The sequence below is a fragment of the Podarcis cretensis genome, assembly GCF_951804945.1.
Source record: "Podarcis cretensis genome assembly, chromosome: 2".
Taxonomy (NCBI): Eukaryota; Metazoa; Chordata; class Lepidosauria; order Squamata; family Lacertidae; genus Podarcis; species Podarcis cretensis.
Genome location: NC_137171.1, coordinates 36490288 through 36512468, shown reverse-complemented (window position 1 = coordinate 36512468; position 22181 = coordinate 36490288). Strand labels below are relative to the sequence as shown.

The window sequence follows — 22181 nt, the reverse complement described above, 5'->3', positions numbered from 1 at the left end:
ACAGGCCCATCTGAATCAATTTCGTTTTTCTCATGAAACTGCCTGTGGTTTTGGCTGACGGGAGTGGTGGAAATATAACATTATGGAACTGTTTCCCATTCCCACCCATGAAAGGCCTTCTGGGATGACCACAAATCTTAGCCCAGACAGTAAGTGCTCAGGGTGGGCCAGAAACCCTTAATCACATACTTCTCATCTACAAATCCACCCAATATTAGCTCAGCCTCTGGCTACAGCTGGACAAAATAACGCAGGGCAGAATTCCCAGAGGATCAACTTCCATGGAAATCTCTGAGCAGAGAAATGCCTTTTTCCAAGTCTTGGGATATTTATCTTCTAAAGGAGTGCTGCGTGTGGAGGAGACCCAGCATATATGACTGGCTTTTCCTGCTATTCTGTTGACCAAGCAAGTCAGTCCCACAACCAGATTAATAAATTAATCCACAAAGACAGATACGGATTAAATAAGTTATGATTCAAACAGCACCCCTTTGGTCCATATGAATCTTTAATGGATGTAAAATTCTGGAGCAATATCAGATGTTTTGCTCCTTTTTTCACGTCTCTTTTTAGTCATTCTTTCAAATGCAGGAGTACAAAAGAAGAAAAAGACACTGATTATACAACATTACAAATACAAGTTTATGAAGTAGACAACGGAAAACACTTATATATGTTAACAAATTGAACTCATTTCCATGCAGTCAGTACATGAAATCAAGATTTATCAAAGCTGCCTATCATTATATACAGGTATTCTGTTTTCTTTGCCATTTTGGCAATTCTCCATGTTCTACTGATATAGTGTTGTAGATTTATGCCTGTTATAGGCAATCTATATTTTAGTTGACAGCTATATTTTTATTACCACTATTGATTAGTTCACATCAGGTTGTAGTTTGATTTTAAAACTAACTCTGCTCAAAAATCCAAACGAAACATTGATCAACAAAGAATTGATCAACAAACTGATTATATAAGGAACCTTATTCTAAGAAAACGCCTTGGAGCTATCTCACCAGAAGTGGTCAATATAAAGCAGATTTCTTACCTATAGCCAAGATTAAACTTGTGCACTTTTACTTAATTTGCATAATGTTATTTTCCATGTTATTAATCTGCATTGTGTGTGTATATATGTAATATCAATGAGGCAGATAAAAGTGTGAGGGAACTACAACATATGGAGAAAAGTCACATAACAGAAGATGCCACAGGGTACCAGTCTACAAGCTTGAAAAGACCCTGTTGCAGCATGTGAATAAAACTTCTTTGTCCGGCCTTCACAGCTCAGCCTTCTACTCCCTCATTTGCATAGCCTTTCCTCAAAGCCTGCAATTGCCTTTCTGGCTCCTTCACCCAATCTATTTCTAATTAGGTGTGCCTTCTGTGTCCTCCTTTTTTTGCTTTTAATCAGCTGCAAAAATGGAAAAGGCCCCAACACAGTAGCGACTTTGCTCCCCCTTGATGAGAGACATTATTTCCGGACCGAAAAACATCATTAGGAGTATGGAGCAGGGGGTTGTAAAGACTTAATTAAATGCTCCAGGAGGGACAAGGAAATCTGATTAAAAGAACTTTGTAGTCATTACAAACAAACAAAAAAATCTAAGCCCAGAGTTAAAGAAGAAGTTGGGAAGCTCACGGAAGGAAACTCAAAGGTAAACTTCTATCAGTCACTTCTTGAAGTTGCCTTCAATGCTGTTCATGATTTGTACTGTTGCACCAAGGTCAATCTCCCCTAGAAAGCCTACAGTTTAGACAAGAGTTCAATACCAAGCTACTCAGCTCATTTCACCCCCATCAAGCATCTTAGGTTCCGGAGCAACCCCAGATGTCTTGCAGTATGCCTGCCGGTGGAAACCTCAGCATGGGAGCTGAAGGGGTGTTTTTTCTCTTGTTCCTCATGTTGCATTTCCAAATCCAGAATAAGAAATCCAAACTCTCATCTCATTCACTCTTTCTGTAGTGCTGCACAAAATCCCCCTTTGTGGGGAGCAAAGCATAAGGATGATGAAGAGGGTGCACTCCCACTGTTAAAAGCATCCTGCCAGCTACTGTTGTGAGCAACAAACGGCCCCACAATTGCTGCTTTAAATTTTGTTTGGACAGGCTACCTGAAGATATGGGGGGAAATATAAGATGATCCAGGAGTTGACTTGCTGAACTGTATGTGTGTTTTGAAAACTGCAAAGCCAGGCTTACACCTGTGACTGCTGATTAAATACTGACAGGACTCATGCCAATACTTTGAACATGATGAGCAATGCTAATCTCTGTAGGTAATTATCAAGTATCATTCCTATATATAAGGAAGCTGAGTTTCAGAGCCAAACATGAAAGATATGGAGAACCTAGGTGTAAGACCAAACCATAGTTTACCTTAGCATTTTGTGCCCAAACCAAGAAAGGAGGAAGAGAATTGTCATGTACTGTACAAGGAGAGAGGGAGAGGGGGTACATTGGGAATGTGCAATCTTGAGAATCCATCCGTGCTCATGCATGTAAGACCAAAACATGCTTTAGGCCTAAATTTGGAATAACTTCATTTTGTCAAAAGCATGTGATCATACTGTGGGGTGCAATTGAAAATGCAACCTATACTTCACCCAGTTTGTCAAACCTTTTGTGTGATCAATTACCTATTACTGTTCTGATCCAATAACGAAAGATTTATTGAAAAAATACCATTGAAGAAAATGGTATTAACATCTTTGTACACAGCGTGTAGCTCCCTGAATTCAGGGAATGGAGAAACCTTCCTCCAGATGCCTCTTCTTACTACTTTGAGATAAGATCTCAGAGACTTCCATGTGGCTTCTGATACCATGGGGGTGACTTCCTTTACCAGGCTGTGTGCCATATCCTCTCAGCCACCATGTTTTCCAAGGTGACCTCATTTCCTCTTTCCCAAGACTCACTTGAAAAGGTGGCCCACCTTGGTTACAGGGAGTTATTAAAACAGAGCCGGCTGCCTTCAACATTTCTTCCTCCAGCCCACCATTCTGGACTTCTGTAACTAGCTTGACATTAAACATTCCTGTAGGCAAGCTGAGGCTTTGGCACCACCTGCGCTTTTTGATCTGAGCAGGGAGGTGACTGAGTGAACCTGAAAGGCAAAGCAAAATGTGAGGACACGACAAAGGCCTGTGCAGACAGTGACACAGAATCATTTTGAGCAGTACCCTTTCCCTACAGAGCCTGGCCTAGTCAGAGCTTCATCCGGTTTAAGCTACAGTGGTACCTCGGTTTAAGAGCAGCCCTGTTTACGAACTATTCGGTTTACAAACTCCACAAAACCTGAAGTTGTGTTCCGGTTAGTGAACTTTACCTTGGTCTACAAATGGAAGCCAAACAGTGGAAGGGCACCGGCGGCAGGAGGCCTCATTAGGGAAAGTGTGCCTCAGTTTAAGAATGGCTTTGGTTTAAGAACGGACTTCCGGAACAGATTAAGTTCATAAACCAAGGTACCACTGTATTAGAATGGGCAGTGGAGGAATAATGGGCTCCAGAAATTTGCTGCGATACTAGCAACCAAATATAGCTGCTACTGCTGCTAATGCTTTGTCAAGTGGTCCAACATGGCTATTTTTTTTTAAAATACTTGTTGATTGTGTGACGCTAAATGCACAGCAGTGCAATGCTAAACAAGTTACCGGTAATCCAATTTTGTTCAACGGGACTTACTCCTAAATATGTACAGGACTGCAGCCTAAGTAAAAACAAAATAAGTGATCTCTCACTTTATAAAGATGTAATGGCTAGACTTTTTCTGAATTAGACTAGTATCCATCCACTGATTTCTAGACTCTCCAGAAGGGCCATTGCTCAGCTGTAGAGCATCTGTTCTGCATGCATATGATTCCTGTTTGAATCCCCGGCTTCTGCAGGTAGAACTGGGAAAGTGGCCTGTGTAAAATGCTGGAGAGCTACTGGTAATCAGTGTCAACAACACTGAACCAGATGGCCTGTTGGTCTGACTCAGGATAAGTCAGCATCCTGTGCTCCTATGGTCTTTGAAAACAGAGTGGAATTATTGGGTTGAAGCAGAAATGCATTGTTACTTATTGCTTAAGGATCATTAGGGGACTCAGAGTTCCATGGAGAGTTGGGCAGCAAAAACCAAACCTCAAAAACTGAAATTCCGGACAAAGTTGTTCAGCTTTTTTGTTTGTTAAACATCACCCCACTTGCCATACATCTGGGAATTCCCAGACATTTTGCCAACTTGGCAAAAATCCGCCAAGATGCCTTTCACAAAGCCCAATTTCTGGGTGTTTCAGGGGAAACCCAGACATATGGCAGCCCTACTTATCAGTCCATATTTAATTTCAAGACTCATTGGACTCTGACTCCATTCTGGAGGCCCTCTTCTCCCCTGCCCCTATATCTCCCACGCACTTACCATTGTATTACAAAAAGGCAGTGAATTTTCCATCAGCTGGTGTTGGTACTTATTCTTTCTCTTCCACTCATCTCTGATCAGATTGACTCGCACAGGAACCAGAGATTAATTTCTGGTTTCCCTGAACACAACAAAAAACAAAACACTGTGTAGCTTACCGTTATTACAGTACATCATCCTCACCTTGTAAGACAAAACCTTCCAGTTGTAATCCTTTAGCCAATTCTGTGTGAGTAATGTACGGCCTTGTATGAACCCCTGTCCAAAATGGTGGACACACAGTGGCCAGGGCAGAATGGAGCTGGTTGAGCAATAATGGTGAGATCAGGCCTGATGCCATCACATGACAGCAGTGAAACCAGTGGATCTTAGCTCCTTCCACTCCCTGCCCTTGGAACAACTTGTTCCAACACCTTCTTCTTGTAGCTGCTAACATGGATCCTGCCAGGGGGCACTTTTGCTCACTTAGACATTTAGTGGACGGAGAGGGAAGTGATGTTCTTTTCTTTATTTTAAGTATTTTTTTAAAGATTTCTTGGTTTACAAAAGTATGTGCAATGTCTCTTTTTTCAAGTTACACCCCCACCCAGTTCAGCCTCCCACAAAGTTGTGTGTATTTTGGATTACCCCATCCATCTTTAACTAAGACCATGGAACTAAAGAAAGTAGAAATGGCTGCATTAAAACTGATTACAACTATAATCCACCAGGAACTTCAACTGTGTAAAGCTCCCCGAAATGAAAGAGAGATTTGCATAAAAGCATCCTTCATTACCTTGGCGGGGGATCTGACCCAACCTCCTGCTTGCTTCCTTCTGTTCCTTCCCTGAAAGATAGAAAGCAAAAGAGCCTCAGTTCACTCAGATACATCTTCCAAGGCAGCAACTAGAAGCAGAAGACCCTTTCTTCAGGTTGGGGACCAGATGGCAACCCCCACCTTAAAGGTAAAGGTAAAGGTACCCCTGCCCATACGGGCCAGTCGTGTCCGACTCTAGGGTTGTGCGCCCATCTCACTTAAGAGGCTGGGGGCCAGCGCTGTCCGGAGACACTTCCGGGTCACGTGGCCAGCATGACGAAGCTGCTCTGGCGAGCCAGCACCAGCGCAGCACACGGAAACGCCATTTACCTTCCCGCTATAAAGTGGTACCTATTTATCTACTTGCCCTTAGGGGTGCTTTCGAACTGCTAGGTGGGCAAGAGCTGGGACCGAAAGACGGGAACTCACCCTGCCGCGGGGATTCGAACCGCCGACCATGCGATCAGCAAGCCCTAGGCACTGAGGTTTTTACCCACAGCGCCACCCCCACCTTATCCCACTGTAAATGAGAATCTGAGTGCAACTCATATCCCACTGAAGTCAGTGCCAAATTGTCTGTTTTAATTGTGAAAGACAACACAAGCCCATAGGGATGCTCTATCTGTGGCTTACTATATGGGAAACAAGAGTGCCAAAAATTAAACATAAACTGAGCACTGGACAAAACTGAAACATCAAGTTAAATCCCAGGAGCCATTGGCTCATTCTAGCTCTCCAAATGGCCATTTTGCATCTCTAAGAGCCACAGCCAGCTTCATAGTGGGCCATTTGGCAAGGAAGTACGGAATGGTGGAGGACAGGTGTTGCACTCTTACCTGATGCAGGAACAGAGACAGTATGCACCACCTCCAACCTAATTGGTCTCCTTATAGAGCCAAGATGGATACTGGCTCTTTCAGGGCCACTTAATAGCCTCCTTGAACCCCAGTAAGTGCCTGGTCTCCATGGCATGTACTTGAAATGATTTAACACTCTGTGTACCATCCTGAATCACAATGGCATGTTCCTCAACAGATGTACCTTCCCCCATTCTTTCAACACATTCTTGAGGATGGAGCAGGATTCTAAATGTGAGAATTGGTTCTCAAACCAGAGGAGGTGACTCTTCCAGGTGACTGACACAGAACACAGTAATATGAGAACCTTATATGAAAACTTGGCCTATATGTAAAGCATTACCTCTTGAGGCTTCAAATGCTGTTTGCACACAACAAGACTGGTTTGTTTCATGGCAGGAACATGGCCAGTGGCAGCACCAGAATTTTGTTTGAGGTGGGGGTTCAGAAGGGGCAAAGTATATTTCTAGGTAGGTGAGTTGTGACCCACATGTTAAGATCGCAGAAAGAAAAATAGCAGTATATGTTAATGACAGGAGTCCATGGAAGGGTGGGGGACAAGCTCCACAGTGCTGGATTCATAGAGGAACAGATAGCACCATGACCATCCGCTATGCTGAGAGCACAGCCAGATGTCCCCTATCACACCAGCATTAATTGAACTCGTTTAAACCAGTCTTTCCTTTGTACCAGATTGCCTAATAATCCTTTCCTCTCCACAGATGAGCTCTGTTGCTATGCATTAAGGAATCACAAATTACTCATTATGGGTCCATGACAAATGCATATGGAAATCAATGGGTGGGGGGAATCCTGGATCAAAGAAATGTTTCCTTTCCTTGAATGGTTTAATATAAAACTGGAAAATCCTATGACAGCTCAAATGTCAGAAGTAATCAAAAACTACCCATTCTCATCATTCTTTTGCTAGGACTTTTCCAGATGATCAGTTGCTGATGAGTTTTTGCTTCCTCTGCTTTATCAACTGTAAGGTTCTTTGTCTTTGAAAAAAAGAAGAATTTTTCTACTTTAAATTCCTAGTTGATTCTACACAGAAGGGAAAGTTCTTTACCAAGCCTGTTCAGCAGGCCTAGCCCTGCCATGATGCATTAGGCAGAATGAGACAAGGTGCCTCAGGTGGCAGGTACTGGGAGGCTGGCAGCAGCAAGGAGGTTTGGGGGAAGAGAGTTGAGTATGCCTTCCTGTCGCTCCTTAAGCTAGCCTGTGGCCCAGTGGCATGGTAGGGTGCTATTCTACAGCTAGACTATTAAATGAATAGTCAATGATGTGCTTGTCCATTAAATGTGATGAACATTTAATGAGTATTTGCAGCTCCTTGCCCCAAAGTACTTGGCCCTAATCTACATGATGCTCCCCTCCACCAGCCCCATCCCACTGTTAACGGAGAAATCTGAGGGCTCCCTTGGACAAAAAACAAGGACACCAGCCAGGAATACCAGAGCAAAACAGCAGCCAGTAGGCTTGGTCTTTATTGAAGACTGTCGCGTCAGGACTCCCACCTGCCACCAGGTGAAACAAGATGGAAGCCCTGAACAAAAGAAGACCCCAACTTTTATTAACTACTAATCCCCATGTTACACCCCAAAGACTACATCATAACTACATCACGACTACATCATTGATACATCACAAAAAGGAGGAGATACGGGAGGAGTTGTGGAGGTAACCTGAGTATCTTGTCACCTGGCTGGTCCCTCCTTTCCCCCTCCCCATGAGTACTTTCCAGAAGACAAAGGGGAGTTTACAGTATCCTGCCCCCAGAGGGAAGAGCTGATCATTGTCCTTTGCCTCAGTCCATGATGAATCCCCTCCCATATGCAAGTTCTTTGTGACCTTGATGGTCTTCTGCCTGGGACCATCACGGTTGGCATGCCAACTGGGTAGGGCTCCTGAGTACGTGTTGGTACGCTCAAGGGATTATGGCCACCCTGTATCAAACCTTCCCCCTTTGATAGTCTTTTCTTCATGGAGCAAAATAAAAGTGGAACGGTGTAGATCCGATGTACGGTTGATTTTCTATGAATTTATAACAGAAACATCGCATATGTCGTGTGTGTGTGTGTGTGTGTCGAGTTTGTACAAACTAAATGATTGGGGGGGGGGGTCCTGCAACACACTCATTTTGAGCCACGGACTTGAATTTTCAGCAGGATTGATCCAACACACTGAAGCTCCCATTGGTATGGCCAGAAAGCATTGGCTTTGTAACTGGAGAACATTGTGTGGACCACTAAAAGCAAATTCAATGGTAAAAGGAGTGTCTCTGCAGCAACATATTACTCACATGTGGGCACGCCCTACCTCTCTGTTGACTTCAGTTACATGGAAGACAGAGTACCATTTTGTCCTCTGCCTCAGACAGCAAAATTACTCCTGCCAGCCCTGTTCTTCCGCCACTTTTATCTGTTTGCAAAAGCTATTTCTCCTCATCAGCCTTTGTTTACAAGGATCAAGGAGACAGACAATCCTGGATTCAAAACCTTAAAACAGGCTACTCTAAAATTTTTTTTAAAAAAAACAGCAACAACTAGAATAGGAAGCATCCAAGGATGAAGTGCTAAATTAGAGAAATACCTCCAGAACTATTTACTGGAAATTGTGAGATATTTCTCTTTTTTGGCACTTTCCTCTAAAAACCTGGAACAATCACGTGCCACAGTATGGTGGGGACACTCTGGAGATAAAGTTCTTTTCTTTGCATAGTGTAGCAATCTAGACAGTCTCTTTCATAAAACCTAAATCTCTTCCATGATCTTCTTTAAACAAACTCTTACGGAATGCAATATTATATTGCAGAAAAGAAGCAAAAGTGCCCACATCATCAGATTTAGCAAACAAAGGACAACTGCAGTGAGTCTCTTTCTTTGCTGCTTCACTTGTGTAGAATAACCAAGCGGGACTTTATAGGCTTACATGTTCCTAAAATGCTTTGATCAAGGAATTTCAGACGTCCAAAATGGCACAACATCCACATGGTTTCCCAGTCATCTCTGACCTGGGGCTGCTTTTGGGCAGATATGTACACTTATACACACACCATGTAAATTTCAACACCATGAGAGGCATCTGCTGGTCTTGTTGTACCTTTTTTAAAAAAACTGATACAGCGTTAAGACTGCAAAAAGGACAACCACTTTCGCCTTGTTTTGATATGAACCAATCCAAACTTTTTGAGGATTAAAATATAAAGTCATAGAAACTGGGAAGTGGCAGGGCTTGTGACAAAAGCCAATCTACAAAGTTTAGAACAGGCTGAGGTTTCCATTCCCCATGCTCATTCAGATTAATAATTGCAGGAAGAGTCACTATTTTTCACCTCTCAATAGTTAAGTCTGGCCAGGAACTTGGAAATTCCCTTACGGCCCTTGGGGATACACAAATCAGAATGATCGGCAATTAGCTATGTATTGTAAACAGGATGGGAGAAGGGAGAGCTTTCCGGATTATACACAACCCATAACAAGTAGAAGCTGATTTTCCCTGCTGCCTTCTAAAATTGGAGTTTTAATGTCAAGCTGACCAAATCTTATCTTTGATTCCCAACACTCCCTAACACTTCTTCTTCTTCTTCTTCTTCTTCTTCTTCTTCTTCTTCTTCTTATTATTATTATTATTATTATTATTATTATTATTAAACTTTTTATTTGAAAGAGATGGTGAACTCTCTTTCACCATCAGTGGAATATTTACACTGGAGGTTTCTCACCTCATTCTGGTATGGTTTGTGAATTGCGAGTTATCTTAAACTGCTCTTTTAACTGATTTCATTTTATTGAAATGGGATATTGTCATGTTATGTTTCTCTTCTTATGTAAGCCACTTTAGGAAGGCTTTTGCCTCAAAAAGTGGTGCAGAGAGAGAGAGAGAGAGAGAGAGAGAGAGAGAGCGCATATTCAAATAACTATAACTTTGCAGACTCTGTAAGGCTGGAGAAGGAGGGGTACTTTCCAAGAAAGTATTTTCAACAGCATTTGTATGCCGCTTAATTATAAAGAAAACTTCTAAATAGATTTCAAGGTTTGATAGAAGAGTTATAGCCCTTGCTAGATGATTCATCCCCACAAACACATTTCCTATGTGGTCAAACAGGTTTTGCAGGGTTTTGGGGGGAAGCCTGCAAAAACCTTCAAAACCTCTTTCCCAGAGTTGTAAGTGGGAGTCATTCAGTGTGTAGAGCACAGCAAACAATGCCTCTGTGATATCACCTTCAACATGCTGAAAAGTCTGCAACCTGACTCCAGCCTACCTTCTAAAAGTTCTTGGACCCAAAGGTATCACTTCTATGGATGGTGATGAGGTATCTGGCTAGTGGGGCAAAACATCTGACTGACATTTTGTCCCTGAACATAATATACAGCTGTTTGTTTCTTTGCCAAGCAAAATGCACAGAAGATGAGATACTGTGAAGATGAATGGAAGGGGTGGCTAAGGTTTCTTATTTAAAATCAATGATAAATCTAAGGTGTTCCTACCAACTTAAGGCAGTAAACTAGAATGCTAATAGATATGCAGAGAAACTAGAAGGGTTATTATCTGATTTCAAATAAGAGATACATTCTGAAAATAGGCTTTTTTTATCTGCATGGTGCAAAAGCAGACATTTTATTATTACATTCCACCTACCACAGGATATAGTGCTGAGACTAATGTAGATATTTAGTCTGCCAGCTTGCTTTACTTCAAGAACAGTTATTTATAATAGCAGTTCTGTTCTGTTCTCCTTATATGTTCTTAACTGTTCATATAGAAAAGAGATTTGACATTTCAAAGGCAGCATCCTTCCTAGTATCTTCTATAATGGTGGATGCTCACAAATATTTGTTGCTGAGGCTCCCTGTTGTGATAGGAATTTTGAGGTTGGCTCCTTACCTCTCTTGCCCTGACCTAGCCACTGTGATCCACACCACGGTCACCTCCAGACTTGATTATTGTAACTTACTCTACGTGGGGCTGCCCTTGAGGCTGACCCAGAAACTCCAGTGGGTGCAGAATGCCGCGGCGAGACTCCTTACGGGGTCCTCGCTGCGGGATCACATTCATCCAGTGCTATACCAGCTGCACTGGCTCCCGGCGGAGTACAGGATCAGGTTTAAGGTGCTGGTTTTAACCTTTAAAGCCCTATACGGCCTAGGACCCTCGTACCTACAGGACCGCCTCTCCTAGTATGTCCCACGGAGGACCTTACGGTCTTCAAATTTAAACATATTGGAGAGGTTAGGGAGGTTAGAGCCAGGGCTTTTTTGGCCATGGCCCTGATCTGGTGGAATGCTCTGTCACAAGAGACTAGGGCCCTGCGGGACTTGACATCTTTCCACAGGGCGTGCAAGACAGAGCTGTTCCGCCTGGCCTTTGGCCAAGGCATGCTCTGACCTCCTCCTTCTGTAATCTTCATAGAACTCTAGCCCAATGGTTGCCATTAATTTGACTCTGAATTGATTTTAGAATGTATTTCAATTAATTGATTGTGATTTTATGTAAACTGTGTTATTTTTACTGTTGTTAGCCGCTCTGAGCCCGGCTTCAGCTGGGGAGGGCGGGATATAAATTTTTTATATTATTATTATTATTATTATTATTATTATTATTATTATTATTATTATGATAGTTTACTCAGCTTAACAGATGTTTGCCAGACTGTATTTGCAAAGGGAGGTGTAAGCTCCTACAGTCCAAAGACATCTGGAAAGTTTTTCCCATTTCCTTTCTCCTTGCAGAGACATATTTGAAGTCAATTTGGGAGAGTCAAAATGGCTTCAGAATTGCTCTCCTGCACTGTTTCAGACACTAAACTTATGCATATATGTTTGCCTTGTACATTTATGAACATTTATTCTATATATATAAAAGACCCTAGAATTCCTATAACACGATGTATTAGCCGAAAAGATGCCAGGGGTTAAGGACAGTTTTTGCCTCATTGCAACAGTGTCTGCCAATGCAGTGCTTTAATTTTCCTCATTAAGAGTGAATGGCAGTGATTTCTTCCACCAAGGAGAATAAGAAAACAAAGTAGAATCCTGGGTGGCACCAACGGGAAACAGGAAAAACCTGATTGCTGTCCCTAGTAAAGGTAGGTAAAAGGTAAAGGGCCCCTGGACAGTTACGTCCAGTCAAAGGTGACTATGGGGTTGTGACGCTCATCTCGTTTTCAGGCCGAGGGAGCTGGTGTTTGTCCACAGACTGCTTTCTGGGTCATGCAGCCAGCATGACTAAAATGGTTCTGGTGCAACGGAACACCGTGACGGAAACCAGAGCACATGGAAACGCCGTTTACCTTCCCGCCGCAGCGGCACCTATTTATCTACTTGCACTGGTATGCTTTCAAACTGCTAGGTTGGCAGGAGCTGGGACAGAGCAACGGGAGCTCACCCCATCAAAGGGATTTGAACCTAGTAACCCTAGTATTGAGATGAAGGGGCAACTTTTACCCCTCTCAGCTGCATCCCTGGTTGCAAATGTCCAAACTTCATTCCACAGAACCCAACAGGAACCGCAGAGAATTTAGCCTGGTCCCTTCTGAATATCTCTCGTTTGCCTTTATTTCTGTTGACAGAGTGTAGCAGTACTGTGAGAGCAGGCTTTTATACAGAAGTTATTTTACCTGGCTATCAAACAGCTGTTTTTGAGCCGCTGCTCTCATGTCTGAAGCTGCAGACATTCTATGTGTGCATTAAAGAAATTTGAGACCTGATGCCAAGTCCATGAGAAACACCCAGGGTCGACATGATATAAAAAGACTGCAGGATCTGAAGAGGGTCAAATGTACAAGAGAATCTTGATGTCCCCTAATTGTCCTTCCGCTTGTTGAAATGATGCTCATCAGTCCTCCTTTGACTGAAGTGCTACTTGCCGCTTTTCTGTTATGTACCAGCAACAAAAGCAGCTCAGGCATTTATGTTGCAGAGGGATCACTGCTCTATGTTACATCACTCTTCGCTTAATAGGAGATGTGCTTGGCTGCCTGCTCATCTTTCAGAAATATGCCTCTTGACTGTGTGACTGATAGCGGGCTGCGCTTCATACAGATGGAAAACACATTAGTGTGTCGGCAACAGTGAGATTCTATTCCTAGTTCTGCTTCTGAGGCTTGGATACATTGCCTGCACATGTTCTGCCGGCCCATTTTTATGATTGAGCCTGGCAACTCGGATCTAAAATGCTGGCCAAAGTTCATTATTTATTTTCAAGATGTATAACTCCTGTTTCCACCACCTGGTTCCCAAAGCGGCATGCAAAAAGGAAAACAGGAAATGACCGGAAAAATGCACTTCAAAGGGTGGGTGACATTTTTTGCTGCAAACAAAAGTAAATGCCCATTAAATAGCTACTGTTGCCTAATCTCCTAGCAAAACAGATCAGGGGGAAGACTCAATGAACAGATTGCCTGGAAGCAGCCTTGTCTTGGGCGAATCTGCTGGGGACTCACTGCATACTGAACTCTGTTTAATTACTTCTTAATATACACACCTATACGCGTATAAGCCAGCTTTTAAAATTAGAAAAGAAACTGTTCATAAAAGGGCTTTCTGAATAAAAATGTTTCCAACATGCTGGATTTCCCCAAAATGCCTCTCTTTTTTTGGTCTGGTGGGGGCAGGGGACTGGATTCTAGCCACCCACAAGATATATTTGGGCTTCGACCAGGAATTCCTTTAAAGAGAGAGAATGAAAACAGAGATTTCTAAACTCTGTACAGAAACTGTATTTGGCTTAATCTGCAGCTCCCCAAATCTCTAGGACCAGACCCCACCATGTATATTGAGTTCTTGGGAAGAGAGAATTTTGAAAAAATCAATAGAAAATAAAAAGGGGGAAAGAAGCAATGAGAAACAATCTGCGATCTCTGATGTGAACACACATTCAACTTGATAAAGTTCCAATGCTAGCTGCTGCTAACACCCATCACAGCTACCCTGCAAACTATTTGTGGAAGCTCACACAAAGAAAGAAGGATGGAAAAGTGCACATAAGGCCTCCTCATGAGCTACAGGCCCATATAGGAACATAGGGAAGCGCCTTACACCGTCAGACCATCAGTCCATGTAACTCAGTCTCAGTATTGTCTGCATGCTGACTGATGGCAGCTCTTCAGGGTTTCAGCCAGGGCATCTCTCCCAAGCCCTACCTGAAGATGCCAGGGACTGAACCTGGGACTTTCTGCATGCAAAACAGATGTTCCACCACCCTTTCCTCTCCACTGAATTCCCTCTTTCTTGGCTTCACCATACAGCTCTACGCTCCCTTTTCCTGGTACTCCCAAGTAACAACTTCTTCAGTGGGCTTTGCTATTTAACTAGTCGCAGCACTGCAAGGAAAACTGATACAGTGATACCTTGGGTTAAGTACTTAATTCGTTCTGGAGGTCCGTTCTTAACCTGAAACTGTTCTTAACCTGAAGCACCACTTTAGCTAATGGGGCCTCCCGCTGCCACTGCGCCACCAGAGCACAGTTTCTGTTCTCATCCTGAAGCAAAGTTCTTAATCTGAGGCAATAATAATAATAATAATAATAATAATAATAATAATAATAATTTATTATTTATACCCCGCCCATCTGGCTGGGCTTCCCCAGCCACTCTGGGCGGCTTCCAAAAAACCCCCAGGTACTATTTCTGGGTTAGCGGAGTCTGTAACCTGAAGCATATGTAATCTGAAGCGTATGTAACCCGGGGTACCACTGTAACCTCCTGGTTGACCAATTTTGTTGATACACGCAAACTGAAAAAACCCAAGTTAACCTCTCGCTTGTTAATCTGTGAAACACACAAATGGCGGCTGCACCTTAATTTCCCTTTGAAGGGAACATGCTATCATCTCATCTATGCAACTGAGCTCAACTATATCCAATTTTGGATGATAATTGGCTGAGGTATAACGGCTCTTTAAATGTCAATTTCACCTACCCACTTTCAGCCAGACTCCAGGCTTGGCTGAAAAATAGATTTGCATGTCCCTGAGCTGAGGGACTCTTGTTTGCAGAGAACAGCTGCACTCTCTGCAGAGGCACCTTGTAACCAGGGTTGTATTCCGCAATGTCGCAGTGCACCGAAATAACAGAATGTTGCTTTGGTTGTTGTTGTTTTTTAAGTAGGCTGTGCTGGACTTAGGGCCCCTCCAGACTGGTGTTTTGTTGCAGGTATATTCCGCAACATGTTATTGATACATTGCTAGTGCATTAGTGGTAGTTTTATTCTGCTTTGCTTCATTCTTTGATGCCAGTGCTACCACATATTGCTATCCTGAGGGCTATAGCACAACAAAAGCAGAAAAGAAAAAAAACCAAGAATATTTGTGGTGTATAAAATGTTGTGAGATTTCAGCAGGATGCAATGAGATATGCACTGATTCGAAGTGAAGAAGAAGAAGAAGAGTTTGGATTTGATATCCCGCTTTATCACTACCCAAAGGAGTCTCAAAGCGGCTAACATTCTCCTTTCCCTTCCTCCCCCACAACAAACACTCTGTGAGGTGAGTGGGGCTGAGAGACTTCAGAGAAGTGTGACTGGCCCAAGGTCACCCAGCAGCTGCATGTGGAGGAGTGGAGACGCGAACCCAGTTCCCCAGATTACAAGTCTATCGCTCTTAACCACTACACCACACAGGCAATGTGACAAACCATACTGAGAGCAGGATCGCATGTGACAACCCAAACAGCAGCATGAAAACAATTAATCCTGACTGTGTAATAAAGACAATACTTGGAGGCCCTTAGATAATGGTTTCCTTTTAACGTGTGTGTTTCAGCCGAGTAAAACCCACACAAACCTGAAAGAAGAAGTGGGAAAGAACACCACTCTTCCAACTTCCTCCTTCATCTCTACACACGTTTCAAGGGAGACAAATATAGCCACCCTCGCAGCCTCATGACCAAGGGGGCAGCGTTGTGGGGGTTCAGAGCTTTCATGTATGCTAAGAGAAAACATCATGAGAACCATGGTGCCCACAGGCACAAATTTAGTAAGCCCTGCTCTATTCTAAAAACCAGATTAAGAACATAGCAAGAACCTATGGCTGGATCATCCTTAAGGCCCACTGAGTCCAGCATCATGTCCTCACAGTGGCCAATCGGATGCCTGCAAGCGGGACAGGAGTCCAGAAGCACTCTCCCCTCTTGTAATGCCCATCAACTGCTTTGCAGAGATGCACACTGCCTCTGTCTGTGGAGGTACAGTATAGTCATCTGCCTAGTAGCCATTGATAGACTTCTCCTCCATGAATTCGTCTAATCCTCTTTTAAAACCTTCTACGTTGCTGGCCATCTCATCCAGTGGGATCTAATTCCATAGCTCGACTATGTGTTGTGTGAAGCACTTTCTTTGGTCTGTCTTGAATTGTCCATCTTCATTGGATGGCCCCCAAATTCTTGTAATATGAGACAAGGAGAAAAAACCCTCTATCCCCCTTTTCTGCATCATGCACAAAAGTCCTAAAACATTTTAACCTTTCCTCATAAGGGAATTGCTCCAGCCCCTTGATGATTTTGGTCATACTTTTCTGAACCCTTTTCCAGTTCTGCACTATCCTTTCTGAGGTTCACCAATCAGAACTGTAGTATTCCAAGTGTAGTTTGCACCACAAATTTATATAATGTCATTATGACATTGATAGGTTCCACTTCAATCCTTTTCCTAATGATCCCTAATATGGAATCAAGCCATTCACTATGACCCCAAGGTCTCAGTCTTGGTTAATCACTACCAGTTCAGACCCCATTCGGGTATATGTCAAGTAAGTATATTTTGTCCTAATAGTTTTTTTAAAAAAATAACAATAAATAAATAAAATTTATTTCACTATAAACAAAATGGTCAATTATCTTGCATATATGACCCAACGGATAGTATGTGGATAACACATTATTCAAAATATTGACATAGACCATTGAGATACAAAGCTTTTGATCAAATACAAAACTTAAAAGAAAAACCAACCCAAAACATCCATGCAGCTGTGATATGGTAGCCTTGACCCCCAATATCATTTTACAATAAGAAAAGCCACAATCACCTATCTTCTTTGGGGGAATTGAAAGGCTACCATTTTGCCCCAATGTATTGGCGCTGTGGTCTAAATCACAGAGCCTAGGGCTTGCCGATCAGAAGGTCACGGTTCGAACCCCCGCGATGGGGTGAGCTCCCGTTGCTCGGTCCCTGCTCCTGCCAACCTAGCAGTTTAAAAGCACGTCAAAGTGCAAGTAGATAAATAGGTACCGCTCCAGCAGGGAGGTAAACGGCGTTTCCGTGCGCTGCTCTGGTTCGCCAGAAGCGGCTTAGTCATGCTGGCCACATGACCTGGAAGCTGTCTGCGGACAAACGCCGGCTCCCTCAGCCAGTAAAGAGAGATGAGTGCTGCAACCCCAGAGTCAGTTCCTTTACCTTTACTTTTATTTCCAGTTCGGAGAGATCCTTTTGGAGCTCTTTGCAATTATTCTGGTTTTATTTAAAAAAAAATTTGGGGGGTGTTCTGCCCTGAGCAAATTTGGTTATCTCAATGCTCATCCCTAACTCCAGGTGATATATGAACAAGTTGAAAAGCATAGGTTCTTGGGGACACCACTTCCTACATCCTTCCTGTCTGTACAATGTGCAAGGGAGACTTTGGTTGTCAGGTGCTTCAAAGGATGACTGCTGACCTAAGATACCAAAGTTAGAACTTCAAGGGAGAATTTTAAGAAAATTACACAGCATTTTGTAATTCCCACAGTGGCGGGAAAGCAGGCGGCTTCCAGAATTTGGACTACAACTCCCATCATCCCTGACAATTGGCCATGCTGTCTATGCCTGATGGGAGTTGGAGTCCAAGAATATTTAGTGGGCCACAGCTTCCCCAGCTCCAATCTAGGCTGCATACACACCAGACATTTTAAACACATTTAACCACCCCCCAAAGATCCCTGGAAACCATAGTTTATTCCTCACAGAGTTGCACTTCCCAGCACACTTAACAAATTACAGTTCCCAGGATTCTTTGGGGATGGGGAAATGTAATTTAAATGTGCTTTTGATGAATCTGTTCTTTTTTCCTTGGAATATTGAAATCTTGTAATGATACATCCCAGCGAGCAGAAATAAAATCTACTATAATGAAACATTGCTTCTTTGCCATGCACTTGGAAACCTCTTAAGATATCATAAACAAATTCTGCAGGATGTTTCCTGATATCAAGGAGCAGATTTTCATCTGTGTTTGGAGACAACTGAATGCCAATTTGAATAAAAAAGGTGGACTGGACCTTGCAAAACAAGCACTGCTTTTAGTCAAATTTTGCATGATGGTTCCTGTGTTTGAGGAACCAGTTTTTACCTATGTTTGGATGCCATTTTGAATCAAGATGGCGGACCAAACATTTCAAAACTACAGTGATTTTAACCATTGATTACAAAACTGCTCTGTTTTTTCGGCTTCTTAGAATTCCTGAAATTCCTAAGTGATGCTAGGTACAAGGTTGCTAGGAGGTAAATAAGCTCGAAAAAAAGAAGAAGGATTAATTCAACATTTCCCTATCCTGGCCCTCTTTTGACTTGCAAAATGATTTACTAATAGCAAACCCAGTTCTCTGAGATCTCGTCTTCATGCAGCCAAAATGGCACCATCTATGCAGAAGAAGGAAGTATCAGCAGGCTTGTAGGAATTCCAAGCTTTTGTAAAAAAGAAAGAAAAAACTGAGCAATGTTCCAAAACAGAGGACTGAGCAATGTCAGTGGGCACAAGACACTGATTTGACTGGGGAGGGGGGCAGAGGCGGAGCTAGCTAGACCGGGAGCAGTCACATGCTGTGAACCTGGGGGCGGGGCAATCTGCCCAGGGGAGCAAGGCGATGAGCATCCCAGGGAGGCGGGGGGCGATGTCACCCCCCTCAGGGATGACACCTGGGGCTGTCCACACACCCCGCACCCTCTTCCTCCGCCAGTGGAGGGGGGCGGAAATGGAAAATTGGGAGTAGGCAATAGAACAGAGTGGTTGGCATCCCGAGGAGGAAGCAATATATACTATTCTTTACTGTGTGGCATGAAGACCCAAGGCTCAAATTACGTTGGATAGGCTGGTTATATATTTGAAAGTAAATACATACAATTGAAACAAGGCAAAATAAATAAATAAACCCCCATCTCTTACTGAAAAGGCAAGGTCTGCCAGCCGCTGAAGAATCTTGGAAGGTAGCTACTTAAAAGTGGAGGCCCATTTTAGGATGTGTTCCTCCGGCCTGACAGAGAACTCTAAGGCCTTGCTATCTTTAATGGGATCTGGAGGGTTTTACTTGATGTTTTGGCACAGGAGGAAAGGCCTTGCGGAACATTCCATCTTAGGTATGGGGCGATTAAGTGTCTTCATCCATAGAGCACCGCATCCAGCCTTGCTCAAACGGTGCTGTTTCTCCCCCAGTCCAATTCACATTATTTATAAGCAAAGAAAAACCAAATCATATTTTTTATTGACCTGTGCAAGGGTGTAAAGATGCTTTGCGGTCAAACTGTTCACCTTAACGTCTCTTCCTAACTTCTTTGTTCCACATGTTTTTGAAATGAAATGAAAGGCATAACCTACACTCTCATGAAAAGGATGGATAATACAGTCCAAAAGTTTCTTTAGAATGCCCACCAGGAAATTCAAGATCTTGATCCTATGAATTTAAAGTCGGGGTGTGGTGGGCTGGGGACAAATTTCCACCGGACCCCTGCCACTGAGTCCCCCCAGGGCAGTAGAAACTGGATTCGGTTTCAGATGTGTTACATAAGAGCCACACAGATATCCTTTCTGGCAGAATTATTCCCACATCTCACGGACCTTTTACTCATGTGAGTGAGATCCTTCAAATAGGGCAACATATGATGTGATCCTTCTATGCTTGAGGGAAGCTCCGCAATAAATAGAAGCATTTTAGCTGCAGTGGGGCTTACTCCACCCGGTAAGTGGAGCTAAGACTGCAGCCTCAACAAACAGAATACAGAGGTAAAAAGAAAAGTTTAAATTAAAAACTTGTGAATCGGTCCTCTTTGTAGTCACAGAGCAATTATCAGAGCAAAACAAAAGCACAAGACACGCACATATCACTACAAGCCAGGCATCCTTCCTTCAGACACTCTCCCTGAGATCTGACCATCTACTAGCCTAGCTTCTCTACAGTACAAGAAGGGAGGAAGGACATACGGTTCGACTTTGTTGAAGAAGCGCCGGCGCAGCAGAAATGCCAAGGTGCTGATGACCAAGATGGTGGTGCACATGATTCTTCCCCCATTACCAAACCAGGGGCATCACTATCGCGGGAGCATAAGGGCAGAATAGCTCCACTGCCCTCCGCCTGACTCTGACTCACCAGTTCTGTGGGGTGGAGATTGGCATGCAAAGCCACTGTGGGAGGGCTGCTTTCTACCCGGTCACCTGCAGGCACTCATGACTGCTTTCAGAGAAGATTAGAGTGGGATAAGACGTAATTAATGGGCAAGGCACAAATAAGGACACAAACCTCCAGCCTCTAGGAGAGACGTGGGCTAGTCAGTCTGTCAGTGGACTGCTCGAGTCTAGGGACTTTTTCTGCTGTTTTTGGGCAAGACGAGGCTACAAAACTGCCTTGTAAGGAATGAGAACATTAGTCCATCTCGCTTGATATTAGCTGCAGCTTTCTAGGGATTTCACCTGTGGAGTTTTCCCTGAAGATGCCAGATAATGAACCCGAGACCTTTCTGCATGCACGGAATGGGATCTGCCACAGGTCCCCCTCCTGAATTATGAGCAGAGAAAGGAAATGGCCTTCTGCATTTCCCCTCTTTATGTTGTTTGCAGACTCCAGATTCTGATAAGGCCTTCCCAGCTCTTCTGACATGCCTGGAATATACTCAGTACTTCACAGAGCTGCAGCTGGGAGTTTGACATCTCAGGAAATCAGAGCTACTATAAGAGCATCATGTCCTGTAAAGTGGTGATGCTCCAGAATAAGGGACAGGTGAGACTTCCAGGTGAGAGGAGGGTTCCATTAAAACAAGCCTAAAGTCATCCAGAAATCACTTTTCTATCAATGTTATCCACTGGGAAGTTATTCTGCACACACAAGAGAATCCCCCAACCCCATCCTCTGGGACTGGGTTTTGTTTGTTTGTTTGTTTGTTTGTTTGTTTGTTTTGCTTCTCCGCCTGTGTTTTAGGAAATCCTCCATAATCTATTACAGCACCTGTCCTGTCCCCTCTCTACTTGGATATGTGGTTTCTTCTCTTGGGGTGAGCGCAAGTCTTAAAAACAAACAAACCAGCTTTACTCTCCACACTACACAACGCATTCTATTCTCCCCTCCTCTAATACCACCCCCTACACACACACACACACACACACACACACACACATGCACATTTTAATCTGCAAATCCTTCTCGTGCTGTGCCAGGCAGCTGATCTTTTAGACACTGTTTCACTGCCTTTCCTTGCCTCTTCCTTTTGCCTGGCACCTGCTGCTGTGATTCCTCACAAGACCATGGACCCTTGCTCTTCCCACACTGACATTGTATCCCTCACATTGCTGCCTATATCCCCAAAACAAACACTCCTGGAAGAAGAAGCTGAACAAAAAACCAACAAGTCTTCAGAGAAAGGACAAAACACTCAATAATCTGGTATTTTCTTGCACTGCCAATCTACAGCACAATGACAGGAAAATACTGATACAGTGGTACCTCGGGTTACATACACTTCAGGTTACAGACGCTTCAGGTTACAGACTCTGCTAACCCAGAAATAGTGCTTCAGGTTAAGAACTTTGCTTCAGGATGAGAACAGAAATCGTGCTCCGGCGGCGTGGCAGCAGCAGGAGGCCCCATTAGCTAAAGTGGTGCTTCAGGTTAAGAACAGTTTCAGGTTAAGAACAGACCTCCGGAATGAATTAAGTACCTAACCCGAGGTACCACTGTACTCCTATCAATGTGGCTTACAGGGCGCTCAAATTAAATGACAGGCAGAAACATGCTGCTCACTCGCTTTTCCATGGACCAAATGCTTGCAAGCTTTGTTTTTTCATTGTCTTGTATAGATGGGGTTTTTGATCTGCATCCCTCTGCCCCCACTTTACCTTCTTTCTCAGCACCCTGTTTTGCCCTCCTAGTTTCTCTTGCACTGCT

At 43.5% G+C, this 22181-nt stretch overlaps 1 long non-coding RNA gene across 1 annotated transcript; it reads right to left on the bottom strand.

The window, feature by feature from the left end:
- Positions 1 to 490: 490 nt before the first annotated feature.
- Positions 491 to 20373, bottom strand: LOC307210423. Its single transcript, XR_013835984.1, has 4 exons — positions 20228 to 20373; positions 5181 to 5231; positions 4406 to 4526; positions 491 to 3109 (listed from the first exon to the last, which is right to left on the bottom strand). It is a non-coding gene; the product is annotated as an uncharacterized lncRNA (long non-coding RNA).
- Between the last annotated feature and the right edge of the window lie 1808 nt (positions 20374 to 22181).